The sequence below is a fragment of the Carassius gibelio genome, chromosome A12, assembly GCF_023724105.1.
Source record: "Carassius gibelio isolate Cgi1373 ecotype wild population from Czech Republic chromosome A12, carGib1.2-hapl.c, whole genome shotgun sequence".
Lineage (NCBI taxonomy): Eukaryota > Metazoa > Chordata > Actinopteri > Cypriniformes > Cyprinidae > Carassius > Carassius gibelio.
Genome location: NC_068382.1, coordinates 449,373 through 470,505, shown reverse-complemented (window position 1 = coordinate 470,505; position 21,133 = coordinate 449,373). Strand labels below are relative to the sequence as shown.

General features: G+C 40.4%; 1 protein-coding gene across 3 annotated transcripts in view; it reads left to right on the top strand.

Moving 5' to 3' along the window:
• Positions 1 to 21,133, top strand: part of plxdc1 (plexin domain containing 1) — a 314,569-nt gene that overhangs the window by 229,188 nt on the left and 64,248 nt on the right. The gene's annotated exons all lie outside the window — the stretch shown is intronic.

Below are 21,133 nucleotides of genomic sequence, written 5' to 3'. Positions count from 1 at the left end.
TTTTTTTTTTCTGGGATTTAGCAATAATGTGAATCACTAAACTAATATTTAGTTGTATGACCACAGTTTTTTAAAACTGCTTGACATCTGTGTGGCATGGAGTCAACCAACTTGTGGCACCTCTCAGCTGTTATTCCACTCCATGATTCTTTAACAACATTCCACAATTCATTCACATTTCTTGGTTTTGCTTCAGAAACAGCATTTTTGATATCACCCCACAAGTTCTCAATTGGATTAAGGTCTGGAGATTGGGCTGGCCACTCCATAACATTAATTTTGTTGGTTTGGAACCAAGACTTTGCCCGTTTACTAGTGTGTTTTGGGTCATTGTCTTGTTGAAACAACCATTTCAAAGGCATGTCCTCTTCAGCATAGGGCAACATGACCTCTTCAAGTATTTTAACATATGCAAACTGATCCATGATCCCTGGTATGCGATAAATAGGCCCAACACCATAGTAGGAGAAACATGCCCATATCATGATGCTTGCACCTCCATGCTTCACTGTCTTCACTGTGTACTGTGGCTTGAATTCAGAGTTTGGGGGTCGTCTCACAAACTGCCTGTGGCCCTTGGACCCAAAAAGAACAATTTTACTCTCATCAGTCCACAAAATGTTCCTCCATTTCTCTTTAGGCCAGTTGATGTGTTCTTTGGCAAATTGTAACCTCTTCTGCACATGCCTTTTTTTTAACAGAGGGACTTTGCTGGGAATTCTTGAAAATAGATTAGCTTCACACAGACGTCTTCTAACTGTCACAGTACTTACAGGTAACTCCAGACTGTCTTTGATCATCCTGGAGGTGATCATTGGCTGAGCCTTTGCCATTCTGGTTATTCTTCTATCCATTTTGATGGTTGTCTTCCGTTTTCTTCCACGTCTCTCTGGTTTTGCTCTCCATTTTAAGGCATTGGAGATCATTTTAGCTGAACAGCCTATCATTTTTTGCACCTCTTTATAGGTTTTCCCCTCTCAAATCAACTTTTTAATCAAAGTACACTGTTCTTCTGAACAATGTCTTGAACGACCCATTTTCCTCAGCTTTCAAATGCATGTTCAACAAGTGTTGGCTTCATCCTTAAATAGGGGCCACCTGATTCACACCTGTTTCTTCACAAAATTGATGACCTCAGTGATTGAATGCCACACTGCTATTTTTTTGAACACACCCCTTTCAACTAATTCAACTAATTGCCCAATTGCACAGCCTTAAGAGCGTGCATATCATGAATGCTGGGTCTCATTTGTTTTCTGAGAATCTACTGAACCTACTGGTAACTTGTTTGCCACGTAGCAATAAAAAAATATACGAAAAACCTTGATTATTCTGGTTAGTCACATTGTACTGCTATTATTTTGAACAATACTGTATATAATTTCATAGAATTTAGTCATATAATAATAATAATCGTACACCTTATTTGATTTAATAATAACCTAATTTGTAACAAAAACAAAAGCAAAAACAGAATGTTCTGACAAGCTTTGTGAAATTATACTACAAGCCTGAACGAAATAAACAGCAGAAGCCATGAATGAGATTCACAGATTCACTCTCTGACAGCAGAAGGCTCCTCTGGACCAGATACAGCGTACCCTTGGTTACCGCTGTAAACAAAGCTGTGAAATACCTCATAAACTTTTCAGAAGACTTTTCCCTCAGAAACCCTCCAAATCAATATTGAGGATTTTCTTCCAATAGTTTGTGCATAATGAACAGTGAGTGAACTACCTGCTACAGTATTTTACTCTTCAGCGTCTCTGGCCTGTGTTATCGGGTGTTTACAGATTTCATATTTCCACATAAATGACATTTTGGAAGATGATTGAATAGCAACACAGTTTGTGCAAGTCCAGAACAGAGTGTTGCAATAAGGCAAAAAAACGTCCGGGTACTGATCGCGTATACTTCGGCCATCCACGCAGCGTTAGGTTATTTTTCGTCATCAGACTCCAACATTGGCCAATCGTACAGCACATATCACGTTCATGCTGTTAACATCCAAATACAGTAGTCATCTGTATTTGGATGTTAACATAATTCACATACTATGTGCTGTGATTGGCCAGTGTTGGTGTCTGGTCACTACTTTAGTTGAGGGGCCACACACATGATTGAAATCATGAGAAGCTAATGCTTAGTTAATGATGACTACTGTATTTGGATGTAAACAGCATGCACGTGATATGTGCTGTGATTGGCTAATGTTGGAGTCTGGTCACCAATTAAGTTAAGGGGCCACACACATGATAAAGTAATGAGAGACTAATGCATAGTTAATGATTACTACTGTATTTGGATGTTAACCAAATTCACATACTATGTGCTGTGTAAGTCATATTGTGCAGAAGAATCATCTGTTTCCTGTGGTCTTGTCCTGGTGGTCATCTGAGACAAGGTCTTCACAGGGGATTTGTATCTGGGGCTGTAGTTGTCCTTGTCTCCGCTGTCTTTCAGGGATGTAGAGGTCCTTTCTAGGTGCCGATCCACCATCTGGTCTGGATACGTACTGGATCCGGGTGATTGCAGTGACCCTCTGATCTGGATACAGACTGGATCTGATGGCTACGGTGACCTCGGAATAAGAGAGAAACAGACTAAAATTAGAGTAGATGCCATTCTTGTAATGATGTAGCAAGTACATGGGGTATTATGGGAAGTTTTCATGGTTCCAGTTTACCTAATCATATGACCGCCATCAGTTCATAGCAGTGAATGAAGAGGTATCATATCGATCAAAAGTGCAGTATGGAGTATAGGGCCATAAAAAGATGATCAGGACAGTTGATGGGCAACTGCTGCGCATCGTCACGAAAGCTTATATTTTTCACGTGTTTTTAACCATTACCACTAAAGCATCAAAACACAAGACGCGGAAAAGCTTAACAGAGTAGCTGGTTACTCACGTGCTGTGTTCAGTGCGCATGCAGAAAGAAAGCTGCGTTATCACGGACAACGACCCTGAACAGAGCTCTCTTCTGCGAAGTTCTCCTCGAAGTCCCATCTGCACCTGAACGAACAAATACAAATCGCAGTTTGAACAAACAAAAAGAGAAAGAGCTTAATTCAGTACCTGAAATTATTATTATTATTATTATTTAATTAATTATTATTAAAATAATTATTATTAAATATTGTTCCTCAAAGTGAAATGATGCATTCTGTACATCTAGTTTTGCAGTTCATAGCCAAGAAGTGTATGTGGGCAGCCTGCCACTGTAAGAATGTGTTTTGCCAATGAACCAATGGAACTAAGCTACTTAAACTTTGGGCTGTTGTTATGCATGTTTACATTAATGGGATTGGTAATTTTCGACGATGAGTAATTTTTCAGATCATATCAAATCATTTAGCAGCATTAGAAGCGCTTTGGCTAGAATTGTTAACATATAGCAACGGTAAAATTGGATTTTGGCTTGCAAACAGAGGTCACAAGTTAACACGGTCACTGTTCCTTGATTCAGCCAGTTTCACGATGTGACGCCAAGAGTCCTGTGTTGAATCAAGAGATCTGGAGCTGCTTGTGTGAAGATCGGTTCGTGAATATCGTCTCGCGGCGCATCGTCTTTTTAGCGCGTGTTCGAAACCCGTGCCAATTCCCAGATTTACTGTATTTTATTTTTTCGTTTATCCTACTTACTTCAGCCGCTACGGGCGATCATACCTATAACTTGTTATCTCTCCAAGAATATCAAAATCATGCAATGAGCCAATCTGCGTTTATTAGACACTCAATATCAAGTCAGTTTGTGCTTTCAGAATCGGCGAATCTGCTGCCGTCGTTCCAGCACACCTGAAGCGGAGACGTAAACAGGAAGTTGGTCACCAGATAACACGGTAACCAGTTAAACCGTAACACCGGTCGGATGAGGTCATGAGATCATCATGTTGGTCATTTTTTTTACGGCTAAATTATTATTAACAAATTGTACTAATATAATGATTGGGGGTGGGCAGGCATTCATAAAAGGGAATGTTATCACAAAAAAAATTTCGAGGAAATTTTGCTTTGACAAAAGGGCACTTAAGGGGCAAAGGAGCAGGTGCTCAAGTGAACCGTTTCTTTCGGACAATTCGATCAAATAAAACAAGTTGAAAAAAAAACGGTTCACCGGTTCTTTTGCGATCGATGTAATGTCATTCGCGATGACTGCCCTTCATTCAAGTCTTCGGTTTACCCGCGCTCATAACACTAGCATAGAATCAGTTCAGAATCAATCATCAAAAGAATCAGTTTGGTTCAGACGAGCTGTGAGTCAGTCTGCTTCACGCTGACTCACACATGCGCAGTATCATCTGCTCCTCGGTTCTCGAATCGGACGCGTCCGACAGAAACGGTTCTCGTTCAGTGTACGAATAAATGTCGAAATAATAATTATTTATTATTATTCTGCGTAGTTTGAAGATAATTTTTTTATATTTATCCCGGATATATATATAAATATATATAATGAGGAAGAGGGTGGGGGGTCAAATGGGGGGTCAAGGCGTTTTTTGGCAGGGTCTTGAGACCCCCCAGGACCCCCCCTGGTGCCGCCGGTGTTGCTTGGTAATTGGTCAACAAAGTATTGATAATTGTGTAAATATTTTCGTAATAACAGTTTTCTGAAGTTTTGTTTGATTGTAATCCATTACACAAATTTCTATCAAAGTTATGACACTATAAAGACGAATTTGTTCGGACACCGTTTAACTCTTAAGTTCTTGTCATATTTTTTTTTTTTTTTTTTTTACAAGCGATAGTAAATAAATTTTATAATGTGAGAAATGTCGAAGGTGTCTGAATAAATTTTGGTTTGATTGTATATTTAATTTTTACATTGAAGACTATCCAGTGCTATTTTACATTTAATTATTCGGTTTCTGTATCTGGACACCTACACACTTGAAAAAAAAAAAACTTAAAGATTTGTGTAAATAGCCCACATAAATAAAAATGAACAAACATACAAATTAAACCATTTAAAACAGGGCTCACTGCAACAACCTTCACCGGGGTCCCGCAAACCCCAGCTACGGCCCTGTCCTCAAGGCCCAGTACTAGGGCCGCTACTCTTCATGCTTTATATGTTACCCTTGGGAGATATCATCAAGTCAAGTCACCTTTATTTATATAGCGCTTTAAACAAAATACATTGTGTCAAAGCAACTGAACAACATTCATTAGGAAAAGTGTGTCATCTCTGTTCAGTTTAAATAGTGTATGTGCATTTATTTGCAATCAAGTCAACAATATCGCTGTAGATGTAAAGCTAATTTGATGGCCAACAACTCTCTGTTACCAATGTCATAATTGCGTTCAGCAGGAGATAATCGATGGGGAAAAAAAACGCGCAAGGATGTACCTTATAGTCTGAGTCAGCACGTTGGGACAACACTGCTCCTACCCCCACCTCTGATGCGTCGACCTTCACCACAAACTGCCATGTGGGATCAGGGGCCACAAGGATGGGAGCCGAGACGAAGTGGCTTTTGAGGTTAATGAACGCAGTCTCAGCTGCATCCGACCACCTGAACGGAGAACTGGGAGAGGTCAAGGCTGTCAGAGGTGAGGCTAGTTGGCTGAAATTGTGAATGAAACGCCGATAGAAATTGGCGAACCCCAGAAACCCCTGGCGAGTTGGAGAGCCCGAACGGCATCACCAAGTATTCAAAGTGCCCTCTAGGGGTATTAAAGGCGGTTTTCCATTCATCCCCCTTCCTGATGCGGACCAAATGATAAGCATTAAGTAAATCTAATTTTGTGAATACGGATGCTCCCTGTAACCTCTCGAAAGCTGAAGACATGAGTGGTAATGGATAAGTGTTCTTTATCGTAATGATGTTCAGCTCTCGGTAATCAATACAAGGTCACAGAGAACCGTCCTTCTTACCCACAAAAAAGAATCCCTCCCCCGCTGGAGAAGAGGAAGGACGGATGAACCCAGATGCTAGGGAATCAGAAATGTATTTCTCCATGGCCTGTCTCTCAGGTATAGAAAGAGAGTATAATTTGCCTTTAGGCGGAGACTTACCTGGCACTAAATCTATGGCACAGTCGTAGGGACGATGTGGAGGAAGAGAAGCAGCATGGGACTTACTGAACACCTCCTTCAGGTCCAGATACTCTGTGGGCACGTTTGGCAATACCATGTTCTCCTTCTGAAATACAGAAACAGGGACAACAAGACAAGCAGAAACCAGACAAGACTCATGACAACTTTCACTCCACAATGTGACTGTGTTGGAACCCCACTCCACTCGTGGATTATGTTTCATTAACCAGGGGTGACCTAACACAATGGGAGCTACAGGGGAGTCCATGAGGAAAAAGGATATGGTTTCACAATGATTGCCAGAAGTGAGCAGAGTGATGGGTTCTGTGTAGTGTGTGATGTGAGGCAGTTCCTGGCCGTTGAGTGCGGTGACATGGATGGGGAGAGACCAGGAATGTTCAGGTGACGTGCAAGGAGTGAGTCAATGAAATTACCTTCGGCTCCGGAGTCCAGAAGGGTTTGACAGTTGTGAGTGTGATTCTCCCACCGCAGTTTCACCGGAAGGAGAGTCGATGATGTTGTTGAGGAATTCCCAGCAGAGATCCCACCCGATAGTAGCCTCAAGTTTACTACCGGGCTGGCTCTTTTACCGGGCAGGAGAAGATGGTATGTCCTGAGCCTCCACAGTACAGACATAGTCCTTTGGACCTCCGCTGTACTCTCTCCCTCCAGGACCAAGAGGGTCTGGCTGCAGACTTGCACTTGCACTCTCAGACTTGCATTCTCACACTTGCACTTCCACTAGTGACATCACTTGTAGTCTTTATTTTTTATTTTATTGATTTTATTTATTTATTTAATTTTTACTTTTTGTTTGAATTTCCCAACATTTTATAACAGTAGCCAGGTGGCGAAGACAAGAAAAAATAAACTAAATTACAATGTCACTTGCAATCACTACTTGCACTCTCTCTCTCTCTCTCTCTCTCTCTCTCTCTCTCTCTCTCTCTCTCTCTCACACACACACACACACACACACACACACTATAATATGTTGTTATACTCCATATAACTCCATATACAAGCCAGAAACTAAGCCTTTTTTTTTGCACAGGCCTATCTAAAGGGTTAATGGTCCCACCTAGTGATCAACTGTAAAAATAACTAATTTTATCTCTTCCCAAAAGGGAAAACCACAAGCAATCAAGAATGCATGCTAATATGGTGTCATGGCTTTGCAATCAAAAAATTTAATTATAATGGAAGTCAATGGGGCAAAAACAGCCACCAACAACAAATGAGGGAGAAAAAATTAAATCTAAATCTTTAATGCTGCACAAAAACTAAAAACGCATCAAACCAATGTTGCTACTAATCTTTGACATTCCCAAGACTGCTTTAAAACGTACAAATAATTATAATAATAATCCAGCCACAATTACTTTTATATTGAAAATAAGTCATTTTGTGTGTTTTTCCCCCAAATCAGTGACATCATTTATGAACTTGGCAATTAAAGAGTTAAAAAAAAAAACATTTGGTCGTTTTGGTCAGGACTGAAGTTGATTAACATATTTCTGAAAAAGAAAACAATGAAAAAATGAAAAAAAAAAAAGAATCTGATACATTTTTACAGCAGTTTAATTGAGTGGATGTTTTCATCCCAAACATAACGAAAGGGTAGTGAATTTGAACAATGCACAAGGGTTAAACATTCACACCATTCTGGGATAACCGCTGGGCAGAGGCAGGATCCAGTATTACTCACACACCATCACGTTTTGCATCAGTTGTCTACATCGGGTCCCCATCTCCTTTCTGGTGCTGTAGGGTTCAACCGTCAACATCTTCCTGGGAGGCCCTTGGCTAACTCAACATTCTCAGAACATGAAGTGGAACAATGGTGAGATCTTACAGTGGAGTGATAATTGAAAAATTTCCGAAGTCATCTGCACCCCCAGCAGAGCAGCTAGGTATCCTCTGGTTATCCTCTGCCCTGATGAAATCATCATGGCATGGTTTAATTCCAGGCTGCAACACAGGTGCAAAGGACTTGTCTGGTTCCATTGGCCTTGCATTAATTGACGTCTAGATGATTTGGTCTTGGCAGGGAATCTGTCTCTGGGGAGCATCTAGTTGGCATGGTCTCTGCTGACATTAAGGCCTCTAGGGTGATCCACCATCTGATCTGGATGTGGACTGGATCTAGGTGGTGACGCTTACCATCTTAACTGGATAAAGACTGGATCTGTATGGCTATGGTGACCTCGGAATAAGAATGAAAGAGACTAATATTAGTGTAGATGCCATTCTTCTTCTGATTTAGTTCCCAGTTCTGGTTGACCTAATTAATGCAGCCTAACAATCCTTTAAGAGATTTGAATTATAGAAATGCGATAGTGTATTATGTGTATGGCAAGTTAAAGAGATGAGTCTTTAATCTAGATTTAAACTGACAGAGTGTGTCTGCCTTCTGAAAAAACTAGAGGAACTAAATTTACTGGTTAAGGAAAATAACTTTCTTACTGTACAATATTACTCAGAGCATGTAGCAAAAATCTGCATGACGAGGGACTCCAGTTAAGAGCAAACAATGAGCAACCTCAAGTGTGATACAAGAAAGAGGTTATGAACTACATAAACACAATCTAGTCTTACATACACACACACACACACACATATACAGTGGTCCTATAAAAAGGGTTAAAGCTTAAGCAGTAAAGAGAAGGGAAATAAAAACATGAAGCTATGGTATCATTTGATATTCAGTAGATCTACAGCCTGGAGGAAACATCAGTTTCTTAGTTCAAACACAACTTTGTAAAGGGTGAAAATGATACTTAATGTATCAATTAATGAGAGTAAGTTTGATCTAACAGGACCACAGACTGCCTGAGCTATATGCTGGTGCCTACTGGAAATGCCTGTAGCAGCTCAGGCTCTCCACACAGACACAGAAGACTTAGCAGTTAACTTGAGTTAAGAGTTGTTTTGCCCGCATTCCTTTGAGCCATTAAACTAGTGTTATCAGTTTTGGTTGCTATGGAACCAGAGTCCTGTTCTGCCTTTTTAAAGTGTTAGTTGCATTTCGGGAGAAGGGTCCATAGATCCTTTGGTTAGATATTATTTGTTAAATATAACAAATAGTTGTGTGTCTGATTGGTCCAAATGGACAGGTTCAAAGGCCTACAAACTCATACCTCTGAAGGTAGTACCCACCGCCTTCGAGACTGCAGAGCAACTCTTTCAACATGTTCTCTGAAACTCTGAACAGCCCAAAGACATTGTGTCATACCATAGGCCACAGTTCATTACCAGGTTCTGGCGAACTTTCTTCAAACTCCTCATAATTTCCATCATTTTATCATCTGGATATCATCCCCAAACCAATGGATATACTGAGTGCAAAGTCCAAGAGATTAGGAGATATCTGCATTCCTACTCCCATGGCCTAGTTGTAAGTTGAGTCCCTGCTACATAGATCCATTCACCATTAGGAGGAAGATAAACAAAATCACTTACCGACTCAAGCTTTCTTCTCACTATTGCATAGCACGTACCTTAATGTTACCTTCCTCATATCATTCACCAACCTGTTGGTCTCACCTCATACACAACCTGGCAAGCCTGACGTCCCTCTTCCTCCTCCCGAGATTCTAGAACAACAACTAACCACCCTGGACCACCGGCGATGAGGCGGTCACCTGGAGTATCTTGTGGATCAGAAAGGATCTGGCCCTGAGGAGAGATCATGGGTTGCATGTGATGACATCCTTGATGGCTGTCCTTGTGTGTGTTGGATTTACTAAATGGCAGTTTCGTTTATCTACTGCTCATTCGTTCCTTCTGGCAGTGTATCTTGAAAGACGACTGTATAATGTACAGTTAATTGTACGTCTCCCCTGTTTGTTTTCCATTTTCCATTTAGTGTATTTTTTTTTTTTTGTGATCAACTTTCTTAATTTTCTTGATTCAACAAAACAACATAAAAATGTAAACAAACAAAACAGGAAAGGGGAAGCAACAGACACATCAAACATTTTACAAACTGTATTGTTCCCCATGGATTCCCTCACTGCAGAGTTCACCTCCCTTTCCCGCAAAGACCTTTCTCTATTGGAGTATGCAGTTGACTTCATCCAGTTCACCATTTGAATGACTACAGTGCCCTCCATGGCTGAGGACAGATAGAGTGTGGAGGGGAGCTTCACCCTCAGCCACAGTGCAGCTGAAAAAGGATTTGGGAGAATGCAAAATGGAGGAAAACTTAACTGACTTGTCAGTTCATCCCCCCAGCTCTGTCAGGCTCCTTCATCCCCTTGGCTCCACCTCAGTCCTTTGTCGATCAGGCTCCACCATGGCCTTTTAGATCCATGTCACCGCATCAGTTGCTGGTGCAATCTGCTCTACTCATCAGCTTTCTCCATCTCCACCTCAGGCTCCTCCACCACCTGCTCCACATCCGTTGGTTGGTCCTCTGGAGTTGTCAGCCCTCCCTCCTCCATGGCTCCTCCCTCCATCGGCTCCACCGTGGGTCGACATTATTGCTGTGGCCTGGGTTCCATCTGGCACCACATCCTCCAAATCCCTCTTACCGTCTCCCTGGCTCCTCCCTTTGTCTGGTCCAGCCTGGTTCCTCATGTTGTCTCCCTGGCTCCTTCCTTTGCCTTCTCTGCCATGGTTACCAGAGCTCCCTGATCCACCTTGGAAGCCTTCTTTGTCCCGGTCCTACACCAGCATCCAGGGCACGTGCCCCCTTCCCCAATTGAGTTGTTATTGTAACAGTCAGGATCATGGACTGTTTTGTGCTGTATTTTCCCTCCCCACATTCTGGTTACCCAGTTTCTCCCATGTTTCCCGTCCATATATGTTTTTTTTTCTGTTCCTGGTCTTGTTTTGTCTAATTAGTTATTCTGTGCTCATGTTCCTCCCAGTGTTCCTTCTTTTGTCTAGTATTTAAGTCCTAGTCCTAGCATTCTGTCTCTGTCGGGTCTACCAGGTGTCTGTCTTCCTTCCCTTCCAAGTGTGGATTTCACCTTTGTGTTGGATATAATACATTTCAGTTTAGTTTATCCAAGGCTCCTTTGTTCCTTCCCGCAAGGCATCGTGACAGTATGAAACAAATAATTATGCAAGTTACTGAACACTGGTGATATATAGCTGTAAAACACTATATCATCATCATATCCAGTGACCTTCAGTAACTGTTCATTGTGGAAGCCAGGACAAAATTCTTTCAAACCTGGAAGACATTTAATGTTATTTTTGTTTTCATGCTTATTAATGTATGTTGATACAATTTCATTTTCATTTTCATGACATTGATATTAACAAAATGGAATATATTTTATTTTACTTTGATATGTTTTTATATCAATATGGTAAGTTTAATGCTATATTTAAAACATGTTTGATAAAAAAGTAATCAAAAAAGTAGAATACATTACTTAAAATGAGTAACCTAGATTACGTTAATAACTACAGTTTTCATCACATAATCTGCAAACAATTAACATACTACAATTTCTAAGTAATTACCTAGCTCTGTCTAGCAAGAACTAAAAAATCTTAGAGACCATGGAGGTGGAGGGTAACAACTTCTTCTGTTTATTGTTTAATGCACACCAAAACTTGTGCATTACCGGCACATTCTGTAAGCGCAGTCCAGAGACTCTAACCACTACCCTAGTTCCCTCATCCTCCCCCACCCAAACTGGCTTCAGCCAGGGCTACATGTTTAACATCCTTGACTCCTTGGCTTCTGTCTCCATCAAGCCAGAGGAGTATCCATAACACTTGGCAAACAAGAGGGCTTAAATACAAGATTACTTGACTGAAAAGAGAATTACATGAGTAAACAAAACTTCCAAATAATAAAAAAAACATTCAATTCAATTCAATTTTATTTGTATAGCGCTTTTTACAAAACAAATCGTTACAAAGCAACTTTACAGAAAATTATGTTTCTACAATATTTAGTAGTAACTAGTAGTTTGTGCACATTTGACAGGATTTTAGAAAAAATAATAATAATAATACAAGACGTAGTCAGCTAGACGATGAACTATCAATATTATTAATTTAGTTATTATATGATTCAATCACACATTTAGCAATAATTGTTAGTTCTGTTTGTTGATTCAGGGTTGGCATCATCTGAGGTCCTCTGAGGGTCAGCATCATCTCTTCTCAGGTGTTCTGGATCCAGACTGGAGCTTGTGTAAATCCTAGTGACCACGGGATGTGAATCCCGTGGCAAAACATAGAAACAAAATAGAGACATCATTAGCATAGCTGCTGATCCAACAAAATAAAATTAGTTTAACCCAAGCTAATGAATACAAATGCACCTTTGATCAGATGCAACTACACTCACAAATAAAAGATACATTATTCGAATGCTTGGCGAAAGAGATGTGTTTTTAATCTAGATTTAAACAGAGAGAATGTGTCTGAACCTCGAACATTATCAGGAAGGCTATTCCAGAGTTTGGGAGCCAAATGTGAGAAAGCTCTACCTCCTTTAGTGGACTTTGCTATCCTAGGAACTACCAAAAGTCCAGCGTTTTGTGACCTTAGGGTGCGTGATGGGTTGTAACGTGGTAGAAGGCTAGTTAGGTATGCAGGAGCTAAACCATTAAGGGCCTTATAGGTAAGTAATGATAATTTGTAACTGATACGGAACTTAATAGGTAGCCAGTGCAGAGACTGTAAATTGGGGTAATATGATCATATTTTCTTGACCTCGTAAGGACTTTAGCTGTTGCATTTTGGACTACCTGTAGCTTGTTTATTGACGAAGCAGGACAACCACCTAGAAGTGCATTACAATAGTCCAGTCTAGAGGTCATGAATGCATGAACTAGCTTTTCTGCATCAGAAACAGATAACATGTTTCTGTGTAGTGTTTTTTGGTCTAATAATTAGTATCTCTGTCTTATCCGAATTTAATTGGAGAAAATTATTTGTCATCCAATCTTTTACATTTTTAACACACTCTGTTAGCTTAGATAATTGGGAAGTTTCATCTGGTCTTGTTGAGATATATAGCTGAGTATCATCAGCATAACAGTGGAAGCTAATTCCGTATTTTCTAATAATATTACCAAGGGGCAACATGTATATTGAAAATAGAAGGGGACCTAGGATGGATCCTTGTGGCACTCCATATTTTACTGATGATAAATGAGATGACTCCCCATTTAAGTAAACAAAATGGTAGCGATCGGACAGGTAGGATCTAAACCATCTTAGAGCCTGCCCTTGAATACCTGTATAGTTTTGTAGTCGATCTATGAGTATGTCATGATCTATGGTGTCGAATGCAGCACTAAGATCAAGTAAGACTAGAAATGAGATGCAGCCTTGATCTGACACAAGAAGCAGGTCATTTGTAATTTTAACAAGGGCAGTTTCTGTGCTATGGTGGGGCCTAAAACCTGACTGAAATTCTTCATACAGATCATTTTTATGCAGGAAGGTGCTCAATTGAGCAGACACAACTTTTGGAAGATTTGAAATAGGCCTATAATTTGCCAGTACACTAGGATATAGTTTTGGTTTCTTAATAAGAGGCTTGATAACCACCAGCTTGAATGGTTTTGGGACGTGACCTAAAGATAACGACGAGTTAATGATATTGAGAAGCGGTTCTTCGGCTACAGGTAACAGCTCTTTCAGTAATTTAGTAGGTACAGGATCTAATAAACATGTTGTTGGTTTAGATAGAGTGATAAGTTTATTTAGCTCTTCCTGTCCTATGGTTGTAAAGCACTGCAGTTTATCTTTGGGTGCGATGGATGAAACTGAAGTGTTAGATGCTGTAGAATCTACATTCGCTATTGTATTTCTAATGTTATCTATTTTATCAGTGAAGAAATTCATAAAGTCATTACTATTTAACTTTGGTGGAATATTTGAATTAGGTGGCGTCTGGTAATTTGTTAACTTAGCCACTGTGCTAAATAAAAACCTTGGATTGTTTTGGTTATTTTCAATGAGTTTGTGTATATGCTCTGCCCTAGCAGTTTTTAGAGCCTGTCTATAGCTGGACATACTGTTTTTCCATGCAATTCTAAAAACTTCTAAGTTAGTTTTTCTCCATTTGCGTTCAAGACTACGAGTTACTTTCTTGAGAGAGTGAGTATTACTGTTATACCATGGTACAGTACGTTTTTCTCTAACCTTTTTCAATTTGATCGGGGCAACAGCTTCTAATGTATTAGAGAAAATAGTGCCTATGTTGTCAGTAATTTTGTCAAATTCATGTGTATTTTTGGGTACAAATAGCAGTTGAGATAGATCAGGCAGGTTATTTGCGAATCTTTCTTTGGTGGCTGGAACAATAGTTCTGCCCAGACGGTATCGCTGCGACATATAGTTAATATCAGTTATACGCAGCATGCACTATACAAGGAAATGGTCTGTAATATCATCACTTTGAGGTACAATATCTATAGCAGTAAGATCGATTCCATGCGATATAATTAAATCTAGTGTATGATTAAAACGATGAGTGGGCCCGGTGACATTTTGCTTGACTCCAAAGGAGTTTATTAGGTCAGTAAACGCCAGTCCCAATGTATCATTTGCATTATCAACGTGAATATTAAAATCTCCCATGATTAGCGCCTTATCAACTGTAACTAGAAGGTCTGAGAGGAAATCTGCAAATTCTTTTAGGAATTATGTATACGGCCCTGGTGGTCTATACACAGTAGGCAGAGCAAGAGATACATTCGATTTTTTTTGCATATCTGACAGTAACATTTAGCAAAAGTATTTCAAAAGAGTTAAAACCTGTATCCTGTTTTCTGGGTAACATTGAGAATATCACTATATATTGTTGCAACACCTCCGCCACGACCAGTCTGACAGGGCTCATGTTTATAACAGTAGTTTGGTGGAGTAGACTCATTTAGACCAAAATAATCATTTGGTTTTAGCCAGGTTTCAGTCAATCAGAGTAAATCAAAATTATTATCTGTGATCATTTCATTTACAATAACTGCTTTTGGATTGAGTAATCTAATATTTATGAGCCCAAACTTTAAAAATTGTTTTTGTTCATTTACTTTACATTTTTATGGTTTAATTACGATAAGATTTTTTCTAGATCCTACATTATATTTATATTTTGACCTCACTATTCGGGGCACAGACACAGTCTTAATAGTTTTTACAGCGCAAGTACTTTTATCATTTAAGCGGGTGGAACAAAACTCATCATAATAGTTATTTGAGAATTGTCTTACTAGTCAAATGGAGCGAAGTGTCCTGGAGATGTTGTCAGAGAGCAGCTCCGCTCCGACTCTGCTGGGGTGTAATCCATCAGCGCGAAACAGTCTAGGACGCTCACAGAAAAGATTCCAGTTATTAACAAATAGCAGTTTCTGTTCTTTACACCATGACAACAACCATTCATTTAAAGCAAAAAAACATGACAAAAACATGAACCAAACCCCAAAACAGACATGACAATTAAACTTAATTTCAAAGTGAAGAGCAATGTGCTACATTTCTACAGTAATAAAATATTCAAATATAAAAACCTAAATAAAAAAAAATAATAATATAGTTATTATTATTATTATTGTTATTATTATTATTGCTTTGCAAAACTCTTTAAGGAAATGCTCGGTTAGCACAAAACATAAAATCTAAAATTATTATTTTTACTGCATATATATATATATATATATATATATATATATATATATATATATATATATATATATATATATATATATATATATATATATAAATATAAATATATAAATTCAATTGTTAATACAAAATTCATGAAAAAAGTTTCCACTCTCACACATATTTAAACACATTCTCAAAACTAAGCATCAACTTTACCAAAGTAAAAACCTGAGATCTGCACCTAAGAAAAAAAAAAACTGTCAAAACTAAATATTTTAGTTGAAAGCATATTATTTTTTGTCATAATCAATCTTTAGCCGCATATGACACACAAAACCTGCATAGAAAACAGTATATCAGTCCGTATCAATTCTACAATTCAAAACGTCTCTGTTAAATATGTAACCCTTGTTCCCCGAAGGAGACAATGTAGACGTTACATCGACCGACAAATTGGATTCTCGCTAACGAACCATTGCACATTGGCATGCAATTATTGCATCCAGCTTCTCTAGCTGATCAGAGTGTGAGAATAAAAATGTAGCAGGTGCAAAGGCTGAGCGGTGGTACAGCAGCCATGGCGACAGGACATGACGTTTCTATTAGGCAATGGGGTTTACATACGTATCTGAGATGTTCTCTCTTAGTTGTTCACCGTCAACGTCAAGTGAGATCCTTTACCAAAGCACAATGGATGCTGCCTCTTCCAGTGCCCTGTGCAAGTCGCCTGTGTGCCTTTTTGGTATAGGCCAGTACTCACAGCAAAAAGACCATTCAACATTATCGTAGGACTACCCACTCAGTGAGATTGGATAACACTGGGAAAACCCGTTCCACTTGGAACAGGGATGCTCTGAAACCCCATCCTTCCCGAAGGAGGTTTCAGAAGCAAATACACATATGGACTTCCTTTTAGGTGTACATGGAAAATTGGAGGTGACTGTAAACCTCTTGGAAATGGCAGAATTATCATGGGGGAAACAGGGGCTCTGAGGCTATACCATGGAGTTTAAACAGATGGGATCCAATAAGGTCTCACATAGGTAACCTACTCTTCTACCAGTTCTCTAGGATTCATTGAGTGAAGGCCTGGCGCCGGACGTTCCGGTGGATGGAGGAGCTCAACATGGTCTACAATATGGACACTGTGAAATAGTTTTTGCAAGCCAACAACAACGGGGCCTCTCAGTGTCTCTACCCATCTGAGGTGAGAACACAGGAGGATACCGGCTCTACATGAGAGCTATAGTATCTAGCAAATGTGTAGCCAGCACCCAAGAGTATTCAACATTTCTAATAGAGTGAGCTCGCCACCTAATTGGGCAGCCAGGGCGATGGCATCCACAATCCATTGGGCCAACCTCTGCTTAAAGATGGCCTGCCCCTTATGCCAGCCTCTGCAACGGACAAAGAGCTGGTCTGAGGTCCTAAAGCTTTGTGTCCGGTCTATGTAGCATCTCAAGGCCAGGACAGGACAGAGCAAGGCTAGGGATGGATCTGCCTCCTCTGGGGGGAGCGCTTGCAGGTTCACCACCTGATCCCTGGAGGGTGCAGTGGGAATCTTGGGCACATAGCTAGGACGGGCCTCAAGATTACCTGGGAGTCAGCCAACCCAAACTCTAGGCATCGTCAACCGAAAATGCGTGCAGGTCCCATACCCTCTTGATGGAGGCAAGTGCAAGCAGGAGTAATGAAATTACTTTAATTACTTTAATTACTGATTAATGAAATAAAAAATTATTAATGAAAAAAAACTTCAGCTTAAGTGAATGCAAAGGCTCAAACGGGGCCTACTGTGGTATTTTAGGCACTAGAGACAGGTCCCAAAAGGGTATGGAGGGGGGCCGGGGAGGATTTAATCTTCTGTCATACCCCCCCCCCCCATTGAACCTGATGGCCAGGTCATGCTCATCTAACAAGTTCCCTTCCACGGGGGGTAATAGTTAGCAGCAATCACAGCGACATAGACTTTAAGGGTGAAGGAAGACAGCCATCAACCCTTGCTGAAAAAATTAAGCATGACCCTGACAGGGCATCTCCAGGGGTCTTCTCGATGAGAAGAGCACCACTCAATGAACAGGTTCCACTTCAAGGTGTAAGTGTGTCTTGTAGACGGTGCTCTTGTCGAAGTGATGGTGTCTTCTACCACTTGGGGTAGGTCACCAAAAACCTCCGTGTCCCATCCAGGGGACAGACATGAAGTTTTTAGAGCTCTGGACACAGGAGCCACAGAGTGCCAAATCTCTGAGTCAGTGGATCCTTCCTCAGAGGAATCTGCCAGGGAGGGTCTGTTGTGAGGAGCACTAGTTTGGGGAACCAGGTCTGAGTGGGCCAATACGGCGCCACAAGCAAGACCGGCTCCTCGTCTTCCTTTACCTTGCACAATGTCTGTGTGAGAAGGTTTACTGGGGGAAAAGCATACTTGCGCAGGCCCTGTGGCCAGCTGTGTTGCCAGAACAACTGGCAGTGAGAGGTTTCTGGAGAGCCAAACAGGCTTACCTGAGCGGCTCTGAAACATCTCTAAATCAGCTGGACTATCTGGGGATGGAGTCACCATTCTCCCGAGACCGTAAGACAGGTTTTCTGCCATATGGTTGCACAGGCCCAGAATGTGAATGGCATGAAGTGAACTCAGAACATTCCAACTCCAAAGAAGGAGGTGGGGGGTAAGTTCCGACATATGACAGGAGCGAATACCACCTTGTCGGTTGATGTACACATCGGTCGCTGCGTTGTCCGTTCAAACCAGCACTTGCTTGCCTGATAAGCACATTTTGAGATGGTTCAAGGCAAAATTCACTGCTAAAATCTCTAGGAAACTGATAAAACAGTGCAGATTGGGGCCCATCCAAATCCCAGACACTGAGCGCCTGTTGTATGTGTCCCACCAACCCAGTGATGGAGCCATCTGTGTAAACCAGAGAAATGTAAGACCTGACAACGGAGTGAAGGTTTGGTGACAAGCTGGTGTAACTTGGACCCACTTAGTGCCATGCTGCCACAACCAACTCAGGACTCGGCCATGAACCAGTTCTAAAGAGATCTCATATGCAATAGCCCTAGCAGTATAGGTGCCACTGCATCTGCCATATGCCCCAGGAGCCTCCGAAAAAGATCTACTGGGACCGCCAAAATGAATGAATTCAATGAATTCAAGCAGGTCAACACCGACAGTGCACATTTCTCTGTGAGGCATGCTGTTTGTTTGAACGAACCCAACTACCCAGAAAAGATATCCTAAGTAGCAGCAGGCTTGCAGGCCGAACCTCGCTCAAAGAACGCTAAAAGTCATGACTAGGAGCAAAATCTAAACGTAAGCTAAATGCCAAAAGCAAAATTTGATTTTGGCCACACCTCAAATGTTGTCTTGACCATTTATATATTGTCTTTACTCGGGGTATCATAAATCATATTATCTTACCAAGCACGTGGACCAAATTGTCCCGCTCTTGCAGGGTACATTTTTGGACATGATTTCTATAACAAGAATATGATACATTTGACAAATAACTGATGGTCAGGAATGTTTCAAGCAAGCAGATTAAACATGAATATGAATCCTTAAGCTATCCAATAGTTATTAAAAGACAATAAGTGATTATAAACATGGTTGTCAAATGTGTGGGTTACATATAAATTAATATGGAGTCAAGCAATGGACTGATATTCATTTATAAGTAATTTTGAGTTTATTGAATTCACTATAAAAAACAGTTCTACCAGAAAGACTCGGAGAAGATATTGTAACTATCATCCATTTATTAATAACCCAGCAAGCTATATATATATGGTAGTATTTGGCGTAGACCCCATCCGTAACTAGCAGTTCGAGGGTACGGATTCAATATTTCCTGCCTGAAGATGAAGGCAGGGGCACAGCCAACCCCCATGAGGTTTTAGGAAGGACCATCCTGTTGGTGGTGGGGTGGTTGGAGGGGAAGAACATCCTGCTGTGGTAAAAAAGATGGAGAGAAGAAGCTCCGTTACTGGTGAGAGAGGAAACCATGTTGGTGTTGGAGGGGTGGGTAGTGGTGAGTGAAGCGTTCAGCATCTGCAAACTCAGACAAGTGTAATCACAGGTTCATTATACTTCTATTATTAGAACGTGATTGGACAATTAAGAAGGTAATAGGTGACGCTAACAATTGAGTCTTCCTGACAGAACTTATGCTAAGCTTTCATTTCCTGTGCCATTCTCTGACATAAAGATGTTCTGTGGAGACCACATGTTAAAAGGTCCCCTTAGGAATTTCAGTCTGGTTCTGCTAGGTGGGGGGAAGTCAATCCAAGGATATTCGATATTACACTCATGGGTTTACATGTGATGGCCGGCATTGCATCTCGATTACTTGCCCCAAATTTGACAATCTCTTCTCCGAAATTGAAATTGTCAATAATTGTTCTAATGGTGTTAATATTGAAAGCTGTTCTGTGAAAGATTTGGTTGGTTGGTTATCTTGCTTCTGACTTGTGGCACTAGGAATTGATTTACAACATCATGTTGCCTTTCTGAGGAATTCGGCTCCTCTTGTTTCAGTGCTCCTGATCCACTCTTTAATTTGTCTGTTTCGGGTCCGATACTCTACACTTTAAATTTACTTTAAATGCATATTGCCCACCGTTGCTCCAGGTGCAAGGGCCCGCTTGCAGCCTTAATTCATATTTGTAATTTTCTAGAGAAGTTTCTTAGTCATCAGACAAATGGCTTTCTCTGCCTCCCCTAGGCAGCTGTTATGCACGAATACAGTACATTTAAGAAGTACTTGGCTACAAATCAATCCGAGAGTTATGAGTTTGAATGTGTACAATGTGCTACAGTATTTATTCTACATATAATAGAAAAGGTTATTTCATCACTTCTTTGCATTTCATCAGGAAGTAGATCCTAATGTTCTAATGTTAAATGTTATAGATGTTATATCAATTACATAAGTTAGGTAATTCGTTTATTTTTTGTGTCAAGTGTCTTTTGTATTACTGTAAGATCTTTAGTTCATCAACAAGGATTAGAAATATGCATCTTGTATTGTTTTCTATTTATTGAAAGTGACGTGACATAGAGCCAAGTATGGTGACCCATTCTCAGAATTCGTGCCCCGCATCCAAAGTGCACGCACACAGCAGTGAACACACAACCGAAGCAGTTAGCAGCCATTTATGCTGCGGCACCCGGGGAGCAGTTGGGGGTTCGGCCCCTTGCTCAAGGGCACCTAAGTCATGGTATTGCTTGTCCGAGACTCAAACCCACAGCCTTAGGGTTAGGAGTCATACTAACCACTAGGCCACAATGTACTTAACTGATTGTTAAAAGTACTAAACTGAAAGAAGATCATACTCTTGTATTTCGGTGATTAAATGAAATGTTCTCATTACATTTTACAAAGATCTTGTGTTTGGAACAGTGATTAGGTTGACTAAAATATATAACTGCAATGGAAGATTTAGAACAGATTTTGAAAGATTGACTAGTGGTGTTACAAGTGTGATCAGGTTGGATTTTTTTA